The sequence below is a fragment of the Eptesicus fuscus genome, chromosome 22, assembly GCF_027574615.1.
Source record: "Eptesicus fuscus isolate TK198812 chromosome 22, DD_ASM_mEF_20220401, whole genome shotgun sequence".
Lineage (NCBI taxonomy): Eukaryota > Metazoa > Chordata > Mammalia > Chiroptera > Vespertilionidae > Eptesicus > Eptesicus fuscus.
Window position 1 is genome coordinate 44,615,564 of NC_072494.1, and position 21,689 is coordinate 44,637,252.

Here is a 21,689-nt window from a genome sequence, read left to right on the forward strand (position 1 = left end):
GGTCCTTCCACCTGACCTGAGCATAGGTGGATGCAGTTCCTGTATTCCAGAAACGCTGTGCAGCTGGTCGCCCATGCACATCCAAAATTAAAAAATTAAGAATAAATAGAGTATGATGTAATAAGTTCTGTGGTGTCAGGGGATATAACTCCCCCCTTTTTATTTTTTGTAATTGTAGCTTTAGAGTGCTATGAGCTCTTTCTACTATCCCCTGTCCTTGGGGATTATATGGAATTCCTGTTTTATGGGTAATACCCAGCTTCTGGCAAAACTGTTGAAAACTTTTTCCAGTATAGCCTGTGCCATTGTCGGTTTTAATACATTTGGGCTGTCCCATAACTGCAAAACACTTTAAACAGTGGGCTATACAGTGCTTACTTGCTTCACCAGTCTGAGCTGTGGCCATAATAAAGCCAGAAAAAGTATCCACAGTGCCATGTACATACTTTACCTGCCCCAAACTGGAGATATGAGTCACATCCATTTGCCACAAATGATTAGCTTTTAGTCCCCTTGGGTGAACCCCATAATGAGGCACTGATTGAGTAGTAGGACAATTTGTACATCGTTTTACTATTTGTCTGGCAGCTTCCCTGGTAATTTTAAATTGCTGCCTGAGACTATTACTATTTTGATGATGCAGCGCGTGAGATTGCTCAGCCAATTGTTCCTGGGTATATAATATTATTCTAGTCGCAATGTCTACCTGTTCATTCCCTTTTGATAACGGTCCAGGCAGTCCAGTATGAGCTCTGAGATGACCAAAGAAACATGGCTGGATGCGCTGCTGTAGGGCGCGCTGTATGTCTCTAAACATGCTTTGTACTATGGAATTAGTTGTCCTAATAAAGGGAACAGTTTCGATTACTTCCATTGCTCTTACTACACACTGACTGTCTGAATACAGGTTAAATGCTTGATTTGGAACACATTGTAACACTGCTAAAATGGCACACAGTTCTACTACCTGCGCAGATGTATAGGTAGTTTGAAAAGTTGTTACTTCACCCTGAATACTGTAGGCTGCATTACCATTAGATGAACCATCAGTAAAAATCAACAAAGCCTCTGTAATAGGTTCTTTTTGTACTATTTTAGGAAATACAAAAGCATGCTGGCTTGCAAACTGCAAAAGTTTATTGTGAGGGTAATGATTATCTGTTTGACCAGGGTAATTAGCCATAGCCGCTCCCCAGTTGTCACTATGTTGTAACAACCGATATATTTGCTGTTTGGAGTAAGGAAGACAGATATAAGGCGGCTCACGTCCAATTAATTTGCAAGCTTCAGTCCTTACCATGTGGATAAGAGTAGCTACTTGATCATAATAAGGTGTAAGTACTTTTGCAGGCGATACAGGCAGGTGAATCCATAATAAAGGACCTTCCTGCCATAATACTGTGTGTTGAGTAGCAAGAATGTAAGCTCCCCATGGCTGAGAATAGTCTAAATATGTAACCTGCTGTTGACCAATAGCTGTTTCTACTATCTGTAAAGCCTTTCTGGCTTCTTCTGATAGCTCTCTGGGAGAGTTAGGATTAGAATCTCCCTTGAGGACTTCAAAAAGAGGCTTAAGCTGTCCTGTGGTGATTTAAAGATAAGGTCTTAGCCAATTAATGTCTCCTAGCAGTTTCTGAAAATCATTAAGTGTTTTTAACCCATCCTTTCTTAGCTGTATTTTCTGAGGGGTAATACAATTTTGATGTAAAGTAGATCCCAAGTAAGAGAAAGGAGATTGTCTCTGTACTTTCTCAGGGGCAATGACCAGTCCCTTTTCTTCAAGCCCTTTTTGTAGTTGAGCATATGCAGCTAGCAATATGCCTTCATTCTCATAAGCTACCAGAATATCATCCATATAATGTATAATATAAACTTGAGGAAATTTCTTTCTAGTACTAGTAAGAGCTTGAGCAACAAACTTTTGACATAACATAGGACTATTGGCCATCCCTTGGGGGAGAACTAGCCAATGATATCTCCTCATAGGTTCCTGAAAATTAGTGGATGGTATACTAAAAGCAAATCTTTTACAATCTTGAGGTGCTAGGAGAATAGTATAAAAACAGTCCTTCAGATCAAGAATTATTTTGTAAGTACCTGCTGGAATGGCAGAAGGAGAGGGAAGTCCTGGTTGTAAGGCTCCCATAAGTTCCATTGTCTCATTAACCTTTCTTAAGTCCTGTAGTAATCCCCACTTTCCTGATTTTTTCTTGATGACAAATATAGGAGAATTCCAGGGGGAGTTAGAGGGTGCTATATGGCCTTTGTCTAGCTGTTCCTGCACCAGCTGCTCGGCGGCCTGTATCTTTTCAGATGCTAGGGGCCATTGATCAACCCACACTGGATCATCTGATTTCCATTGAATTGGATCTGCATGAGTTGCAGGATAATCAAAGGCCCCCCCTAGAAATACCCTAACCCTGCTCTAAGAGGTCTGGGCTCTGGCATGATTGGTTCTATTCTTCCTTGGCCCTCTTTTCCTAACCCCTGGCCTGGCAGCAGTCCTTGATTAAACATTTGCTTTGTTACTGGGGCGCTGGGACTATAAATATAAACTCCCATTTCTTGCATGATATCTCTACCCCATAAGTTCACAGGGAGCTTAGGAATAATGTATGGTTGAAATATTCCCCTGTGACCTTCATTATCTTGCCAATGTAACTGATTACTACTTTGTTCAGGACTAGCAGCTTGGCCAATGCCTTGAAGCTGTGTAAGAGCAGGCTGCTTTGGCCAGGATAAAGGCCATTGTTCTTGGGTAATAACCGAAACATCTGCTCCGGTATCCAGTACCCCTGTTAATTTTCTTCCATTTACTGTAAGTGTTAACTCTGGGCGTTGAGCCTTAATAGCTTGAACCCAGTATAAGTCAGAGGATACGAAACCCTCTGTTCCTCTCTGGGTGCTAGTGGCTGTATGACCTGTCCTGGCATAAGGCAATAGAATTAATTGAGCAATCCTTTGACCGGATTGTATCACAGAAATAGTAGATGGTGAATGAGTCATGATTTTTATTTCTCCTGTATAGTCTTCATCTATGACTCCAGGTGCTATGAATAAACCCTTTATGGTAGAGCTACTTCATCCCAGAATTAGTCCCATAGTACCTGGAGGCAAAGGCCCACGAACCCCTGTAGGCAGAGCCTGTACTCCCATTTCAGGTGTTAATACTGTGTAGGAGGCGGCACAGAGGTCCAGTCCTGCGCTCCCTGAGGTTGCTCTGTATAAGTCCTGAACGGATTTCCCAGTTGTTGGTTGGGTCCGCTCTGCAGTGCCCCAAAGCATTGTTGAGGGGCCTGGGGCTGCCCCATCTCCCGTTTCCCTGCTGGGGAGGCAGTTTGTTCCCTTGAATATCTTTCTTAGATTTGCATTCTTTGGCCCAGTGATTTCCTCTTTTACACCTGTTACACAAACCTGGCTGTCTGGAATTCCCTTGCCTCCGAGGGCACTGTTTAACTTGATGGCCCATTTGTCCACATCCAAAACAACTTCCTTTTGGACCGGGAGTATTACGACTCCCTGCCTTTCCTTGTTGGAAGAGGACATCCTTTAAAGTTTTTCCTTGGAGTGCTGCGGCTATAGTTAAGCCTTGAACATAGGATGGTCCTATGTCTGAGCACAACCGGATGTAATCTGATAAATTCCCTTTCTTCCTAAAAGGTCTTATCGCAGCCTGGCAGGCTGTGTTAGCATTCTCAAATGCCAGTTGTTTCACCAGTAACATTCCTGATTCTCCATCACCAATGAGCCGTCTTGCTGTTTGCAGCAGGCGGGATACAAAATCCTGAAAAGGCTCATCAGGTCCTTGCCTGATTTTAGATAAATCCTCTGTTTGCCTTCCTGTAGAAGGCAATTTTCTCCATGCCTTAGTGGCAGCTGCATTGACCTGAGCATAAGCCCCAGGAGGATACTGAAGTTGATCGTTCAATCCTCCATAAGGTCCTTCTCCTGCTAGCATCTCAAAAGTAAAAGGAATATTTTGGCCTCTGTTTATTTCTGCTGTAGCTTGACACTGTTCTCTAAATTCTGATTTCCACAACAGATAATCTCCTCCTCCCAAGCAAGCTCTTGCCATGTTCTTCCAGTCATTAGGAGGCAGAGCATCCGTAGCTAAAGTGTCCAGCAGCGCCTCAGTAAAAGGTGCTGTTGGCCCATTCTGGGAACAAGCGACTTTAAGTTCCTTTAGTTGTTTAAATGGAATGGGAGAGTGATATCTCTGCATTTGCCCCTGACCATCTGGCCGTTCCAGTATGGGAGACGCCATATGAAATCCTCCTGTGTCCTCATCCTTTTCTGCTGCTCTCTGCAACGTCTGCTGCAGAGGGGAATTTAAACCCAGCTTGCTAGGTCCCCAGGATAGCTCTTTATTTTCTGGCGGAGGGACCCGTATTGGGCGCGGTTCCCTTTCATCCGGTTTTTCTACTTTTAGGATGGAGGGCTCCAGAGGCGTTCCTCTGCCAGAGGAAGGCATAGGACATCTACTTTGCAGCTTAATTGTTTTTTCCTCAGGTGGTGACATTAGCTCACAATTCTTTGGCTTGGAGGCCAGTCGTAACAGTTCCTCCTTAATTCCTCTAAGTCCCTCTTTCATTTCTACTACCTCCTCTCCCAATTTCTCTGAACAGTTTAGCCGTTTTAATTCCCTTTTTATCTCAGCTAATTCCTCCTCAATTTTCTCCATACGACTGGGGGCTGGTTCAGTTACTGTTGCTGACACCCTCTGAAAGAAGAGCCAACTGTTATCATTATCATGATAATGAGCGGCTGCATCTTCTAAAGCCTCTTCTTCCTCGGGAGGAAGAAGATCCCAAGGCTCCTCATCCTGGTTTTCCTCTTTCTGTGCCAGCAGCACCTCCTGCTCCTTATTCTCTGATTTTAAGTGAGGGTTTTCAGGCAGCGGCCGTTCTGGCGGTGCTGATGGCTCAGGAGGTTTATTAAGCCCCTCAGGAAGGGATAACTTTTCTAGGCTGGGGCAAGAAAGGTTCTTGTCTTTTAAAGACAGCCTCTCTAGACTAGGACATGATGGACTTCTTTGCCTCATTCCCTCATTCCAGCTTTTCCCTTCCTGGCGGGGGTCAAGACAATCCCGAATAAGACTCCACAAAGAAAACGCATCCACAGGCACCTTCTTCGGACCATGAGCAGAATAATAATCTTGTATTCTCTTTCCAATCCTAATCCAAGTCTCAAGATTCACAGTCCCTTCTCCTGGAAACCAAGGACAAGCTTCTACCACAAAAGCCAGAAAGCACTCAAGCTGTTTATGCCCTACCCTAGTTCCCCGAGCGCGAAGCAGATTTTTAAGCACATGCACCAACAACTCTTTACTATTACCTTGTCCCATAATTTATCTCTCCCGACTATAAACTCACTGCTCCACTTACCTTACTCGGTGCACCTCCTTCTTAAACTGCAGTGTCCTTCACAGTTTCCCCCTATATCAGGTCCCTGTTCGGGCGCCAGAAAATGCCGGAGCCTGCCGGCATCAGTCGAACAGTGCCTGCAAGGGGGGTGAGGATGAGAAATGACAGACAGAGAACAGGATGGGATCGGGAGGATGGAAGCACTTCCCGCTTGCCATCCTGAGTTTATTTTTCTCCACACTTTTATACAGGGTCAGTTACATTCCATACATTACATCATTCCTATAATGTAAGCGTGATTATACCCCTTTGTTTAAGGTTTCTTACTGACCTTTACAAAAAGCTCCTTATCTTGAACTGCAAACACTGAACTGCTGCGAGCACCAGACCACCGGTCCCCTATCGGCGCAAACATTTGGATTCAAAGGAACTCTTCACTGCACCACGGAAAATTCAGATTTCGCCTGAAATAAGGTGTGGTTTCTAATCCCCGCGGTGGGTGAGGGAAGCGCTGGGTGAGGGAAGCGCGGCAGCCGCAGGACCTGCAGGAACCGGGAGGTCTGTGCCTAGAAAAATCAGCGGCAGTTGGAATTGCTGTGATCCGTGAATGTGGAGGGGGGTCTTCTGAGCTGCTAACAGAAGTGACCTCTTGAAAGCAACTCATTTTAATCTGACGAGGAGGGTCAGACTAAGAATTTTCAAAGGAGTGCAGGCTCCTTAGTCTGGCGCACAGACCCACTGTCAGCACACTTGGGCTCTTTCCGACTCTGATTACTAAGCCCAATACATAGGAAAACACAGGTGGAAAAACCCTGAAAGACTGCAGGGGGAAGTTGTTTTTTCGGAACCTGGGGAGCAGAGCTGGGTGTGACCATCGGAGAGGCAGCTCTGAGGCGCACACCTCCACAAACAGGTAGTGAGTGCCATAGAGGGGGAAAAAAAAAAAAAAAGCTAGAGAGGCCCAGAAGTCAATTCAGAAACACCGCCACCCAGGGGCTGAAACGCTAATTGTCTCTGGTGTAATCAAAAATAAATATGAGAAATTAAGACACGGCTGGCTTAAAAAGCAGGACTGGCTTCCAACACTGAGGAGCCCTGGAATGAAGCTGAACTGAAATACCGCCCAGACTGGGAAACAGGCATACCAAACAGAATAATAGAGGACGTGAATGACAGCCGCTACTGCACATTTTAGTCTTCCTATTTTTTAATTTTCAATTCTTTTTTCAATTTTTTAATTTTTTTATTCTCATTTTTTTATTTTCATTTTTTGCACCTTTCACTTAAGAAACTAAATTTTTTTCTTTTTCCTCACTCGATTTTCACCTTTTTAATTATTACATTTTTATTTTCAATCAGCATTATTATTATTTTACTTTTTTTTTTTTTAATGTCATTTGATTTTCTCTTTCTTTTATTTTTGGATTAGTGTCCTACATTCGATTTGCATCTTTCCCTTACAATCGTTTTACCCTATCTCAAAGCTAACATTATGCCATCACTCTCCTCCTAACCTTTCCCCTTTTGGTCTCCAGTTTATCTTAACCCTTTCTGGCCTTAGATTTTCCCTACTTTTTCAGTTTACTCTCTGCTAAAACTTCACCCTACTTATATATCTAATTCCCAACCCCCTGCTCCAAATCCATAGAAACCTCTCTCTACGCTACCTTAAAAAAATTATTTTTCTCTCTGGCCTTTTGTTGTTGTTTGCTTGAATGTGGATTAGATTGAATTTTTATGCTTTTTTATGAGATTGTTTTGATTATTCTTTTTGTTGGTTTGGTTGGTTCTTTTGTTTGCTTTGTTTTTGTTTGTTTTTTACTTTTGTTTTCCCTTGCCTCACTTGATATTAGCTGGTGTTGCAGTTTGTATTAATCTCCAGGCTCGTGTTGCTGGAATTTGCTGGGAACAGTGGTTGTTCTAGTGGAGTTTACTCCCCATATATATAGTTTGTTCCCCTTTTCTCTCTTAGTATCATTCTTGTCTCTCTTACTTTTTTTTCTTTTCTTTTTCTTCTCTCTTTTTCTTCTTTTCTTTCTTTCTGCTCTTTTCCCAAGTTCAGATTCACACTCTTTGTTTTTTTTGTTGTTGTTCTTTCCTTTTACTCTCCCTCTTCCACTCCTATTCCCTAATTTGTCGTTCTCTGGTGGTTACCTTTATTGGAGGTTATTAATATCGTGAATACAATTCTGTTCAGTGCCTTGTCTGTTGTGCCTGGTTGTGTTGTATTTTGTACCTTTAAATCAACGCCGGAGAGAGAGATCTATATAACCAGACATCCGGAGAAGAGAGACCGTGAGGAGACAAAGAAATAGCCCCCACAGGAAAGAGAAGCAGGCATCACCAGAAAAGGAAGTAAACGATTTAGAGGCAAACAACCTATCAGAGAAAGAATTCAGAGAAATGGTCATAAGGTGGCTGAAAAGGATGGAAGACAAATTCGACAATATGAGTAAGAACCAAGAAGAAATGAAGAAGAACCAAGAAGAAATGAAAAATGACATCGCTGCTGTAAAGAACTCAATAGAAAGCATCAAGAGTAGACTAGATGAAGCAGAGGACCGCATAAGTGAGCTAGAAGACAAGATGGAAAAAAATACCCAATTACAACAGCTTCTAGAAACAAAATTTAGAAAGATTGAGGAGAGCCTAAGGGAACTTCGGGACAACACAAAACAAAACAACATCAGGATAATAGGGGTGCCAGAAGGAAAGGAAACTGAGCAAGGAATAGAAAACCTGTTTGAAGAAATAATAACAGAAAACTTCCCTGATATAGGGAAGAAAAAACCCACACAAATCCAAGAAGCTCACAGAGTTCCAAGCAAAATGAACCCTAAAAGACCGACGCCAAGGCACATTATAATTAAGTTGGCAAGCACCAACGACAAAGTAAGAATCTTAAAAGCGGCCAGAGAGAGACAGACAGTTACATACAAAGGAACCCCCATCAGACTAGCAACTGATTTCTCAACAGAAACTCATCAGGCCAGAAGGGAATGGAATGAAATATACCAAGTCATGCAAAGGAAGGGTCTCAATCCAAGAATACTGTACCCAGCAAGGCTATCAATCAAAATTGAAGGTGAAATCAGGAGCTTCAGAGACAAAAAAGGACTAAGGGAGTTTATCACCACCAAACCAGCAATGAAAGAAATGCTAAAGGGTCTGCTGTAAAAAAAAGAAAAAAGAAAGAAATAGGAAGCAAAGAAGGAACACAGGGGTATAGAATAAAAATGGCGTCAAATAAGTACCTATCAATAATAACTTTAAATGTAAATGGATTGAATGCCCCAATCAAAAGACACAGGGTAACAGACTGGATAAGAAAACAAAACCCATTTATCTGCTGTCTACAGGAAACCCACCTCAAAAAAAAGGACGCATACAGACTGAGAGTAAAGGGCTGGAAAAAGGTTTTCCAGGCGAATGGAAATGAAAAAAAAGCTGGGGTAGCAATACTTATATCTGACAAATTAGATCTCAAAGTGAAGGACATAACTAGAGATAATGCAGGCCACTTCATAATACTAAAGGGAGAAATCCAACAAGAAGAAATAACTCTGGTAAACATATATGCACCCAATACAGGAGCACCAAGATACATTAAAAAACTCCTGGAAGATATCAAAGGAGAGATTGACAGCAATACAATCATAGTAGGAGACTTCAATACCCCACTATCACCATTGGACAAATCCTCTAAACAAAAAATCAGCAAAGAAACCTCAATCCTAAATGACTCACTAGAACAGATGGAATTAATGGACATCTTCAGAACATTTCACCCCAAAGCCACAGAATATACATTCTTCTCAAGTGCACATGGGTCATTTTCAAGGATAGACCATATGTTAGGACATAGGCAAAGTCTCTCCAAATTCAAGAAGATAGAAATCATATCAAGTATCTTCTCAGATCACAGTGGCATAAAACTGGAAATCAACTACAATAAAAACAACCCAAAGAAATCAAACACTTGGAGACTAAACAGCATGCTATTAAACCATGACTGGGTTACCAAAGACATCAAGGAAGAAATAAAAAACATCATGGCAACAAATGACAATGAAAACACAACAATCCAAAATCTATGGGACACAGCGAAAGCAGTTCTGAGTGGGAAGTTCATAGCTCTACAAGCCTACTGCAAAAAACAAGAAACAATGGTAATAAATTACCTAACCCAACAACTCAAAGAGTTAGAGAGAGAGCAACAAGATAAGCCCAGTGTAAGCAGAAGGAAAGAAATAATAAAGATCAGAGCGGAGATAAACGACATAGAGACCAAAGAAACAATACAAAAGATCAACAAAACCAAGAGCTGGTTCTTTGAAAGGATAAACAAGATTGATGGACCTCTAGCCAGGCTCACCAAGAAGCAAAGAGAGAGGACCCAAATAAACAAAATCAGAAATGAAAGAGGTGAAATAACAACAGATCCCGACGAAATACAAAGGATTGTTACAATATACTATGAACAACTCTATTCCAACAAACTGGACAACCTAGAGGAAATCGACATACTCCTAGAAAAATACAACCTTCCAAAACTCAATCAGGAAGAATCTAAACAGCTCAACATGCCAGTAACTATGGAAGAAATTGAAGCAGTCATCGAAAAGCTTCCGGCAAACAAAAGCCCGGGGCCAGATGGCTTCACAGGAGAGTTTTACCAAACTTTCAAGGAAGAACTAAAACCTATCCTCCTCAGACTATTCCAAAAAATTCAAGAGGAAGGAACAATTCCAGGCTCCTTCTATGAAGCCAGCATCACCCTAATACCAAAACCAGATAAAGACAACTCAATGAAAGAGAATTACAGGCCAATATCCCTCATGAACATAGATGCAAAAATCCTCAACAAAATTCTAGCAAATTGGCTCCAGCAGTATATCAGAAAGATCATACACCATGACCAAGTAGGATTTATCCCAGGAATGCAAGGATGGTACAATATCCGCAAATCAATAAATGTGATACATCACATAAACAAACTGAGAGATAAAAATCACATAGTCATATCAATAGATGCAGAAAAAGCATTTGACAAAATCCAACACCCTTTCTTGATAAAAACTCTCAACAAGGTGGGAATAGAAGGATCATACCTCAACATAATAAAAGCTATATATGATAAACCCACAGCAAACATCATACTCAATGGGCAAAAACTAAAACCATTTCCCCTAAGAACAGGAACAAGACAGGGATGCCCACTCTCACCACTCCTGTTTGACATAGTACTGGAAGTATTAGCTATCGCAATTAGGCAAGAAGAAGAAATAAGAGGCATCCAAATTGGAAAAGAAGAAGTGAAGCTGTCCTTATTTGCAGATGACATGATATTGTACATAAAAAACCCAAAAGATTCCATCAAAAAACTAATAGACTTAATAAATGAATTCAGCAATGTAGCAGGATACAAAATTAACGCCAAGAAATCTATGGCTTTTCTATACACCAATAATGAACTTACAGAAAGAGAGACTAAAAAAGCAATCCCATTTACCATCGCACCAAAAAAATTAAGATACCTAGGAATAAACTTAACTAAGGAGGTAAAAAACCTATACGCAGAAAACTACAGGACACTGAAAAAAGAGATAGAGGAAGACGTAAACAGATGGAAGAACATACCATGTTCATGGATTGGTAGAATCAACATCATTAAAATGTCCATACTACCCAAAGCAATCTACAGATTCAATGCACTCCCCATCAAAATACCAACAGCATATTTCACAGACCTAGAAAGAACTCTCCAAAAATTCATCTGGAATAAAAAAAGACCCCGAATAGCCACAGCAATCCTGAGAAAGAAGAATAAAGTAGGAGGGATCTCAATACCAGATTTCAAGCTGTATTACAAAGCCACTGTTCTCAAAACAGCCTGGTACTGGCACAAGAACAGACATATTGATCAATGGAACAGAATAGAGAACCCAGATATCGACCCAAACCACTATGCTCAATTAATATTTGACAAAGGAGGCATGAACATACAATGGAGTCAAGACAGTCTCTTCAATAAATGGTGTTGGGAAAACTGGACAGATACATGCAAAAAAATGAAACTAGATCACCAACTTACACCATACACAAAAATAAACTCAAAATGGATACAGGACTTAAACATAAGACGGGAAACCATAAAAATACTAGAGGAATCCACAGGCAACAAAATCTCAGACATATGCCAAAAGAACTTCTTCACTGACACTGCCCCTAGGGCAATGGAAGCTAAAGAGAAAATTAACAAATGGGACTACATCAAAATAAAAAGCTTTTGCACAGAAAAAGAAACCATCAACAAAACAACAAGAAAGCCCACTGCATGGGAGAACATATTTGCAAATGCTATCACTGATAAAGGTTTAATCTCCAACATCTACAGGCAGCTTATGCAACTTAATAAGAGGAATATAAATGATCCAATAAAAAAATGGGCAACAGACCTAAACAGAATATTTTCAAAAGAAGACAGAAGGAAGGCCAAGAGACACATGAAAACATGTTCAAAGTCACTTATTATCCGAGAGATGCAAATCAAAACAACAATGCAGTACCATCTCACACCTGTCAGAATGGCTATCATCAACAAATCAACAAACGACAAGTGTTGGCGAGGATGCGGAGAAAAAGGAACCCTCGTGCACTGCTGGTGGGAATGCAGACTGGTGCAGCCACTGTGGAGAACAGTATGGAGTTTCCTCAAAAAACTGAAAATGGAACTCCCATTTGACCTAGTAATCCCACTCCTGGGAATATATCCGAAGAAACTAGAAACACCAATCAGAAAGGATATATGCACCACTATGTTCATAGCAGCACAATTTACAATAGCTAAGATTTGGAAACAGCCTAGGTGCCCATCAGCAGATGACTGGATCGGAAAACTGTGGTACATCTGCACAATGGAATACTATGCTGCCATAAAAAAGAAAGAATTCTCATCATTTGCAGCAACCTGGATGGAATTGGAGAACATTATGCTAAGTGAAATAAGCCAGTCAATGAAAGAAAAATACCACATGATCTCACACATTTAGGGATAGTAAAGAACACTATAAAGTGGTGAACAAAAAGATAGATACAGAGACAGTAAAGCATCAAACAGACTTTCAAATTACAGGGGGAAAGTTAGGGAGAGGTGGGGGAGTTATGAAATCAAACGAAGGACTTGTATGCATGCATATAAGCATAAACAATGGACGCAAAACTCTGGGGGGTGAGGGCATGTATGGGTGTGGGGTGGGGGGTAATGGTAAGATATGTACACATATAATACCTCAATAAAAAAAAAGCTCCTTATCTTGTCTAAGATCCTAATGGCTATACCTATGCATACACCCCCGATGCCCCCTAAATTCCTTACCATCATATAGTCTAGCCATGCTTCTTGCTGAAGGGTAATTACGCTTATACATTAACTGTGCTTAAAGGTTAACTAAGCTTTAGGGGGCTGAATGTGTGATTACTAACTATTGTGCTTAGGGGTCTCTAAGCCTAAGAGGGGGGCAGGATGTATGACTAACCTTGGGAACAGGCAGGCCACTTTGTCAAACCTGCCCTCTCAGGACTTTGTCAACTGAGGTTGCTCCCGACATATGAGCATTCCTTTGTAGGTAACTAATTACTTTTCTCTTGCTGCCTTTATGATTCTCTCTTTGCCTTTAACCTCTGCCATTTTTATTATGATGTGTCTTGGTGTGACTCATTTGGGACTCTCTGAACTTCCTAGACTTGTGTGTCTTGTTCCCTTGCTAGATTAGGGAAGTTTTCCATCATTATTCCTTCAAATAGGTTTTCAATTCCTTGCTCTCTCTCTTCTCCTTCTGGTATCCCCGTGATATGAATTATGATGCAAATGTTGGTACACTTGGAGGTGTTCCAGAGGCTCCTTATACTGTCTTCATTTGTTGCTCTGATTGGGTGTTTTCTCCTACCTTATGTTCCAAATCACTAACTCAATTGCCTGCTTCATTTAATCTACTGGTAATTTTCTCAAATGTACTGTTCATTTCAGTTATATTATTCATTTCTGACTGGTTCTTTTATATGTTTTCTATTTTTATTTTTATGTTTCCTATTTCTTTGCTAAAGTTCTTTTTTTTTAAGATTATTATTTTTTTAAATATATTTTATTGATTTTTTACAGAGAGGAAGAGAGAGGGATAGAGAGTTAGAAACATCGATGAGAGAGAAACATCGATCAGCTGCCTCTTGCACACCCCCTACTGGGGATGTGCCCACAACCAAGGTATATGCCCTTGACTGGAATTGAACCTGGCACCCTTGAGTCCGCAGGCCGACGCTCTATCCACTGAGCCAAACCGGTTTAGGCTCTTTGCTAAAGTTCTTAGTGGAAATTCTACTCTTCCTTTAAGTTAATTGAACATGCTTATAACCAGTGTTTTAAACTCTGCATCTGGTATATTGTCTTTCTTCATTTTGTTTAGTTCTTTTCTCTGGACTTTTGTTCTGTTCTTTCAATTGGAGCATGTTTCTTTGTCTCCTCATTTTAGCTGCCTCACTATGTTTGTTCCTATATATTACTAAGAGATTCTACTTCTCCTGATCTTGGTAGAGTGGCCTTTATGTCATAGGTGTCCTTATTACATCTAGTGGTGAAGTATCCTTGGCCAATTAGCTGGATGTGTCCCTTGTGTGGGTAGTGTGTAACCTCTGTTGTAGTTGAGCCTTGATTGCTGTTTGCATGTCAGTGGGTGGAATTGACTCTCACGCTGACTGGTTGTGAGGACTGGCTGTGACCACAGTGGAAGAACTGTTGTGCAGGAGTTGACCACAAGGAACAGGATTCACTTTAATGGGGCTCTTGTGCCTGCTAATCTTCCCTTTGAATGTGTCATTTGTGGAGGTAATTGGGTGGTTCTGGGTTCTGGGGATTTTTGGGAGGGGCTCTGGTATAGGCCAAAGTCAGCCACTAGCTATGCCCTGGCCAGGGCCACCTGATAGGAGCTATAAAGTGATCTGCAGATGGTTGCCATTTGTCCTGGAATTGGAAATACCTGAGAGAGGCCAAACTGTGAACTGAGGCTGGCTGCCACTAGTGCCGGGCTTTGGGCTACATGAGGTACAGGGTACATTGATGCCTGTCACTGCTTATTTGGGGTTTGGGGAACTTTGAGAGATTTTAGGAAAGTTTATAGTAGAGCAGCCATTTATATGAAAAAGCTGCTGGAAGTGACTTGGGTGGGCTGACAAATTGAGTGAGGTGGGGTCTCAGGTCAGGGTGTACAGTGTTTGCCAACTTGATGGAGACTCCAATATGGCACCTGTCTGCCTACTTGGTGTGTGTTGGGGGAGGTCCCAGCAAAGAAACAATGGCCTCTGCAAGCACTTTGTCTGGGAGAAAGCTGCCCACCAGACCTCTCCCTAAAGCCAGAGGACTCCGTTCCCTTCCATATGTTCCTGATACCTTTCAAGCATCTGCTCCAGCAATGGAGCTCAGAGTGAGGGAGTCCCAGTAAGTCCATGCTCTGGCCCTTTAATAGGAAGGCCCCAGATGCCAGAAGCCCTCTATATCCCTTAGTCACAATCCCTGCTGGTTTTCAGAGCCAGAAGTTATGGGGACTTCTCTTCCCAGCCTTGTATCCTGGGCAGGGGAACCTGATGTGGGGCTGGGACCCCTCACTCTTCAGTGGAAACCTCCTCAGCTGAGATATCCCTCTCAATTTTTAACCACCACACCAGCCTGTTCTGTGTCTCTACCTCTCCTTCTAGTCTCCACGTGGCTTCTTCTATGTATTCTTAGTTGTAGGACTTATGTTCAGCTAGACTTCAGGTGAATCTGAATGATGGTTGTTCTGTATTTTGGTTGTAATTTTGATGTGGTTGTCGAAGGACGTGAGGGCAGTGTGTACCTACTTTGCCATCTTCATGTTTAAAAATCACTCATCCCCCCATTTAAACCTCAGCTTCAAAGCATTGAGTTAATCAAACTCTTAAATGTATAACACTTTATCATCATTAGGGTGTACAATAACTCTCTTATTATATTAACTTTTAGTTTTTTTGTCCCAAATTTACATCCATTTTCCTCAGTTTCAGAGAGAAAGAATGGCAAACAGACAGTTAGTACAGACTTGAAAGTTAGAATCTTTGGTTAGGTTGTAACAAAACATTTGGTAAAATTGTTGCCTGATGACTTAGAAGGCAAAATTACTAAAACAAGAATGAATGTTAATGTAGGTTGACATTTCTAATGCTTTGAAATGTTAAGCAAAAACAAAAACTGTCATGGCTGAAAACTGTTCTAAAAGGGTTTATTGAGCCCTGTCTTAGCCATAGAAGGACTAGATTAGATCCTGGGCATGCAATCTGAACCACCAGCAGTAGAGCTAGGCAGAGAAGGCCAACATGTCCTCATCTTGGGGTTGATGGGCGTGGTTTTTACACTTCAAGAAGAGGGAAGAAAGGTATAAGCTGTTGTGAAAGCATTATATTGGCTATAGATACGTGGGGCAGGAGAAGGTGAAGCAGGGCTAGTGCTGGGGCAGGTGCAGATCCATGAGGAAGAAGTGTGTGCTTCTTTGGATTGGTTGTGGCTCCATAAAGTTTCTGTTTTCCAAGAAAGCTCATGAATGCCCAGATTCCACCAGAGCAAGAATTAAACTTCACTGAGATTTCAGTTTTAAGGAGGTGAAGGCAGCTTCTTGTGTGAACATGGAAGAGGCAGGGTTGGTTGAGGAATGGATGGAAAAGAACTTAAGAACTGGAGAGGAAGAATTCATTTCAATAAACATACAGCTGATCCAGCAGTAAATCCCGTGGAAGTAGGAAGAGGAGTGGGGCAAGAGTGATCCTCTCAAACTAAAACTTGTGTAAACAAGAAGTAGAGCCTTCTGGGGGCCAGTGGCACCTGGTTATTCTTTTTTTTAATATTATTGTCTAAAGTTTTACATATGTCTTCTTTTTCTCCAATTGACCCCCCAAGCCAATCCCACCAGGGGCAAGCCCCCACTGCCTCAGTGTCTGTGTCCATTGGTTATGCTAATATGCATGCATACTAGTCCTTTGGTTGCTCTCTAACACTGCCCCTGTTTGTCTCTGGATCTATTCTTGTTCATCAAATTATGTTCATCATTATATTCCACATATGAGTGAGATCATGTGATATTTATCTTTCTCCAATTGGCTTATTTCACCTAGCATGATGCTCTCCAGTTCCATTCATGCTGTTGCAAATAGTAAAAGTTCCTTCTTTTTTATAGTGGCATAATATTCCATCGTGTAGATGTACCACAGTTTTTTAATCCACTCATCTGATGATGGGCACTTAGTCTGTTTCCAAATCTTAGCTATTGTAAATTGTGCTGCTATGAACATATGGGTGCGTAGATCCTTTCTGATTGGTGTTTCTGATTCCTTGGGATATATTCCTAGAAGTGGGATCACTGGGTCAAATGGGAGTTCCATTTTTAGATTTTTTGAGGAAACTCCATACTGTTCTCCACAGTGGCTGCACCAGTCTGCATTCCCACCAGCAGTGCTGGAGGTTTCCTTTTTCTCCACATCCTCACCAGCATTGGCGTTTATTGATTTGTTGATGATAGCCATTCTGACAGGTGTGAGATGGTACCACATTGTTGTTTTGATTTGCATCTCTTGGATAATTAGTGACTTTGAGCATTTTTTCATATATCTCTGGGCCTTCTGTATGTCCTCTTTTGAAAAGTATCTTTTTAGGTCCTTTGCCCATTTTTTGATTGGATCATTTATCTTCCTTTTATTGAGTTGTATGAGTTCTCTGTAAATTTTGGAGATTAAACCCTTATCGGAAATATTATTGGCAAATACGTTCTCCCATGCAGTGGGCTTTCTTATTGTTTTGTTGATATTTTCTCTGGTTATTCTTTTTAGAAAACCAGGGCAATAGCTCTAGCCAGTTTGGCTCAGTAGATAGAGCTTTGGCCTGTGGACTGAAAGGTCCCGGGTTCCATTCCAGTCAAGGGCACATGCCCAGGTTGCAGGCTCAATCCCCAGTAGGGGTCATGCAGGAGGCAGCTGATCAATGATTCTCTCTTATCATTGATGTTTCTATCTGTCCCTCTCCCTTCCACTCTGAAATTAATAAAAATATATTTTAAAAAAGAAAGAAAGAAAATCAGGGCAATAGCCATCTGGAAGTTAAGTTCCAACATACATTCAGGGATGTGAGCAGTCTTTTGTTGGTTTGGCCTGCAGTTTGTCTCTTCCTTCCACCCTCTGGTCTGCTGTAATTACTTTAAAACATCTAATTTTCTGTCTGTTAGGAATTATTAACAAAGGGGTGATTTCAGCAACTAATGGGGCCCTAATGAAATAACTAACAAAGAGATGTTGAAAACATATTTCTTTAGTTTGAGAGGATCACTCTTGCCCAACTCCTCTTCCTACTTCCATGGGATTTACTGCTGGATCAGCTGTATGTTTATTGAAATGAATTCTTCCTCTTCATTTCTTAAGTTCTTTTCCATCCATTCCTCAACCAACCCTGCCTCTTCCACGTTCACACAAGAAGCTGCCTTCACCTCCTTAAAACTGAAATCTCAGTGAAGTTTAATTCTTGCTCTGGTGGAATCTGGGCATTCATGAGCTTTCTTGGAAAACAGAAGCTTTCTGTTACCCCAGATTTCTGATCCAAAGCCTTTAATATAAGGGGAGGAACCCAAAACAATGGGATCTGCAACCAAAGAAAGAGATCCCAAAGCTTTTTAGGGCAGCTGTGTGAATTTCCTGCTTTGTGGCCCTCCCTGCCCATATATACTAGCTCTCCTGTTCTTGTACTTTCTATTGAAAGGAATTTTAGAGACAGGACAGGGAAAAGGGGGCTCCATGGGAGACGACTGCATATGTGAAGGGCAGAGCTAGCTCTAAGATGCCAGAATGCTTTATCTTACTTTCACAGAGGATAGAGAAATGTTACAAGATAAGGGGAGAGGAAGTGGGGGACACCAGGTGGGCTTTGGACTTTGAAACTGATACCCTGCAAAAGAGTAACCAATTAGGAAAGCAGAGGGTCATAAAATGGAGAAGGGTCCAATTAGAAGGGAGCATAGATAGACAAAGAACTTACAGCCTTTAAAACCTTAGACAAAGGGGCTTGGTTGGTGACCCCCTTGGAGACCCCTCCCTATATGGGAGTTTGGATTTGCTTCCAATAAATTTCCATACTTTTGTAACAAGTCATTTTAGTCCACAAGTTTTATTCTTCAAATTTCATGAGACAAGAACCCACAAGGAAAGTCTATTCACCAAACCCCACGTTACACTATCACAGTTCAATAAACTTTGGAGATTAAAATATCAAGTCTTAAAAATAATGTACTTTAAATTCTTCATCCTTCCCAAGATGTGTGATTTTGGGCAAGTTACCCTCTGTGCCTCTGGCCCTCATTAGTAAAATTGGGAGAACAACATGAACTTCATAGGGCTAATTTAAAAAATAAAGGGAATAATTTATTTAAACTTTCAGTACTGGACCTGGCCCAATGTAAACACTCATTTTTAGTTCAACAGATAAAGAGACTGATGCTCAAATAGAAAAACTGATTTACCCAAAGTCATGTGAAATTACTCACTGCTCCTCACTTGTTATAAATTTCTCACTTTCTTAGCCAGATTATCTTTGTTTATTACACATTAACCAACTCCTAGGGTAGAAACCACCTCAATGATGGTCTAAGATCTCTGCCTTCCCAAGTCTCTGTGTTCCATTGTTTTAGCTTTCTTGGGGGCAAGAATTCTGTTCATGAGAAAAATGGTTCAGGATCCTAGGCTCAGCAGGGAGCCACGTGAAAGCACTTCCTGTCATAGTCCACTAGACTGTACCACATAACTGCTGCCTCCTCTTCACATCTTCCAGCAGAGCCACATATCAAATTTCTGTCATTTTCTTTCTAGAATGCTGAAATAATCTCCGATTTGTGTTTTTTCTTCCAGGCTCTTCCCCTTCAATGTTTTCCCCCTTTACCTTGCTGCTACTGACACTGCTAAACATCTGAATAGTGATATTCCTCAATGAATAAAGAGCCAATAAGGCTAACCAATCTACACTAATAAAAGAGAAAAATGCTAATTGACCATACCTTTGCTATACCCACAGCCAATCAAGAGTGATATGCAAATTAAGCCAACAAAGATGGAGGGTAAATTTGCATATGCAGGAGGGGCGGGCTGCACCTGATGCTGCCAGCTGGGACCAGGCCATCATTTGGGATCAGGCAGGCCAGGCGGGCAGTGCTTGACATCTTCTGCAGGGTTGAGCTGATAGGTAAGCGAGCGGGGGCAGGAAGAGCGCTTGACGCTGCCCACGGGGTCCAGGCCACCATCGGGGACCAGACAGGCTGGGCAGGCAGCACCTGATGCCGCCTGCTGGGTCGAGGTCACGATAGGTAACCGGGCAGTGGGGCAGGGACAGTGCCTGACTCCATCCATGGTGTCCAGGCCACCATGGGGAACCGGGCAGGCCAGGCGGGCAGCGCCTGATGCCGCCTGCTGGGTCGAGGCCACAATAGGTAACCGGGCAGTGGGCGGAGGGCAGTTCCTGACTCTGCCCACAGTGTCCAGGCTGCCATGGGGAACCAGCAGGCCAGGTGGGCAGCGCCTGATGCCTCCTGCTGGGTCGAGGCCACGATAGGTAACCGGGCAGTGGGGCGGGGGCAGCTCCTGATGCCGCCCACGGTGTCCAGGCAGCTATCGGAACCCTGGGTAGGCTGGGGTGGCCAGGGTCTCTGGGATCACTGTCTGTGCCTGGGCCACCTGTGGACACAGGTGGAGCAGGCTGGGGTTGAACATTTTAATGAAAATGGGATGCCTGTGCCCCGGCCCACCGCACCGGTTCCTGGCGAGGAGAGGGCAGTGGGCAGTTAGCAGGCACCAGGGCTTGGAAGGGACTGGGAGCAACCTGCAGGCATGCTACCAGGGAGAGGTGCTGAACCATGATGACGCAGAGGGCTGGCTGATGGAGGCACGCAAAGGTGCAGATGAGGTGGCTCTCGCTGGCGCTGAGCTTGAAAAGTCCAACCAACAGCCTGATGAACTAAATCACCTTTCTGAAGAAGGTGCATGAAGAGGAGATCGCTGAGCTGTAGGCGCAGATCCAGTATGCTCAGATCTCCATGGAGATGGACATGTTCTCCAAGTCCGACCACTCTGCCACGCTCAAGGACATCCGCGCCCAGTATGAGAAGCTGGCTGCCAAGGACATGCAGAATGCCAAAGAATGGTACAAGAGCTGCTTCACTGTGCTGACCGAGAGCACTGTCAAGAACACCTACGGGGTGCGCGTCACCAAAAAGGAGGTGTCTGAAAGCTGCTGCCTGCTCAAGGCCAAGACCCTGGAGATCAAAGCATGCCGGGGTATGAACTAAGCTCTGGGAAAGCAGCTGCGAGAGCTGGAGGATAAGCAGAACTCTGACGTTAGTGCTATGCAGGACACAATCAACAAATTAGAAAATGAGTTGATAACTACAAAGAGTGAAATGGCATGATATTTAAAAGAATACCAGGGCCTCCTCAATGTGGTTTTGGACATTGACATTGCAGCTTACAGGAAACTCTTGGAAGGTGGGGAGACCCAGCTCAGTTTCACCAGCGTGGAAAGCATAGCCAGTGGCTACTCCCAGAGTCCCCAGATATTTGGTTGATCTGCCTAAGGTGGTTTACAGACTAGCTCCTACTTGATGTCCTCTCGCTCCTTCCCTTCTTAATACACCAGCCACATCCAGGAGGAGCAGATTGAGGTGGAGGAGACCATTGAGGCTGCAAAAGCCGAAGAAGCTAAGGATGAACATCCCTCTGAAGGAGAAGCTGAAAAGGAGGAGAAGGGGAAGAAAGTGGCTGATGAAGAGGAAGGAGAGGAAGAGGAAGAAGGTGCCAAGGAAGAATTTGAGGATTCAAAGGAGGAAGAAGGAGGTGAAGGTGAAGGAGAAGATGCCCAAGAAGCTGAGGATGAGAAGAAAGATGAAGGTGCTGGGGAGGAGCAAGCAACCAAGAAAATATTGAGCCCCCCTTCCCTTAATTATTTCAGGAATAATCCTCCCAAAACCAGGTCAACCCTGTCACCAACCAAGCAGTTGAGTTCCCCATACTATATGAATTAAGAAGTCAATATATATAACATTCTGAGGTGACTCAGGTTGGACATTAAATGTTGTGCTATGACTTTTCTCCTTATGCAGAGTATCCGTTTGCTTGCAGAGTGGCTTCCTGGCTTGCTGCCAGCCTGTGCATGGTCCATGCTTATGAGTTCAGGATCTATGGCAATGTGAATAATTCAGATGCTTACAATAAAAACACATGAATACATAAATTCACTGA

General features: G+C 42.6%; 1 pseudogene; it reads left to right on the top strand.

Moving 5' to 3' along the window:
- The first annotated feature begins 20,039 nt into the window (after window positions 1–20,039).
- On the top strand, window positions 20,040–21,310 carry LOC129148028 (neurofilament light polypeptide-like; annotated as a pseudogene).
- The last annotated feature ends 379 nt before the right edge of the window (window positions 21,311–21,689 follow it).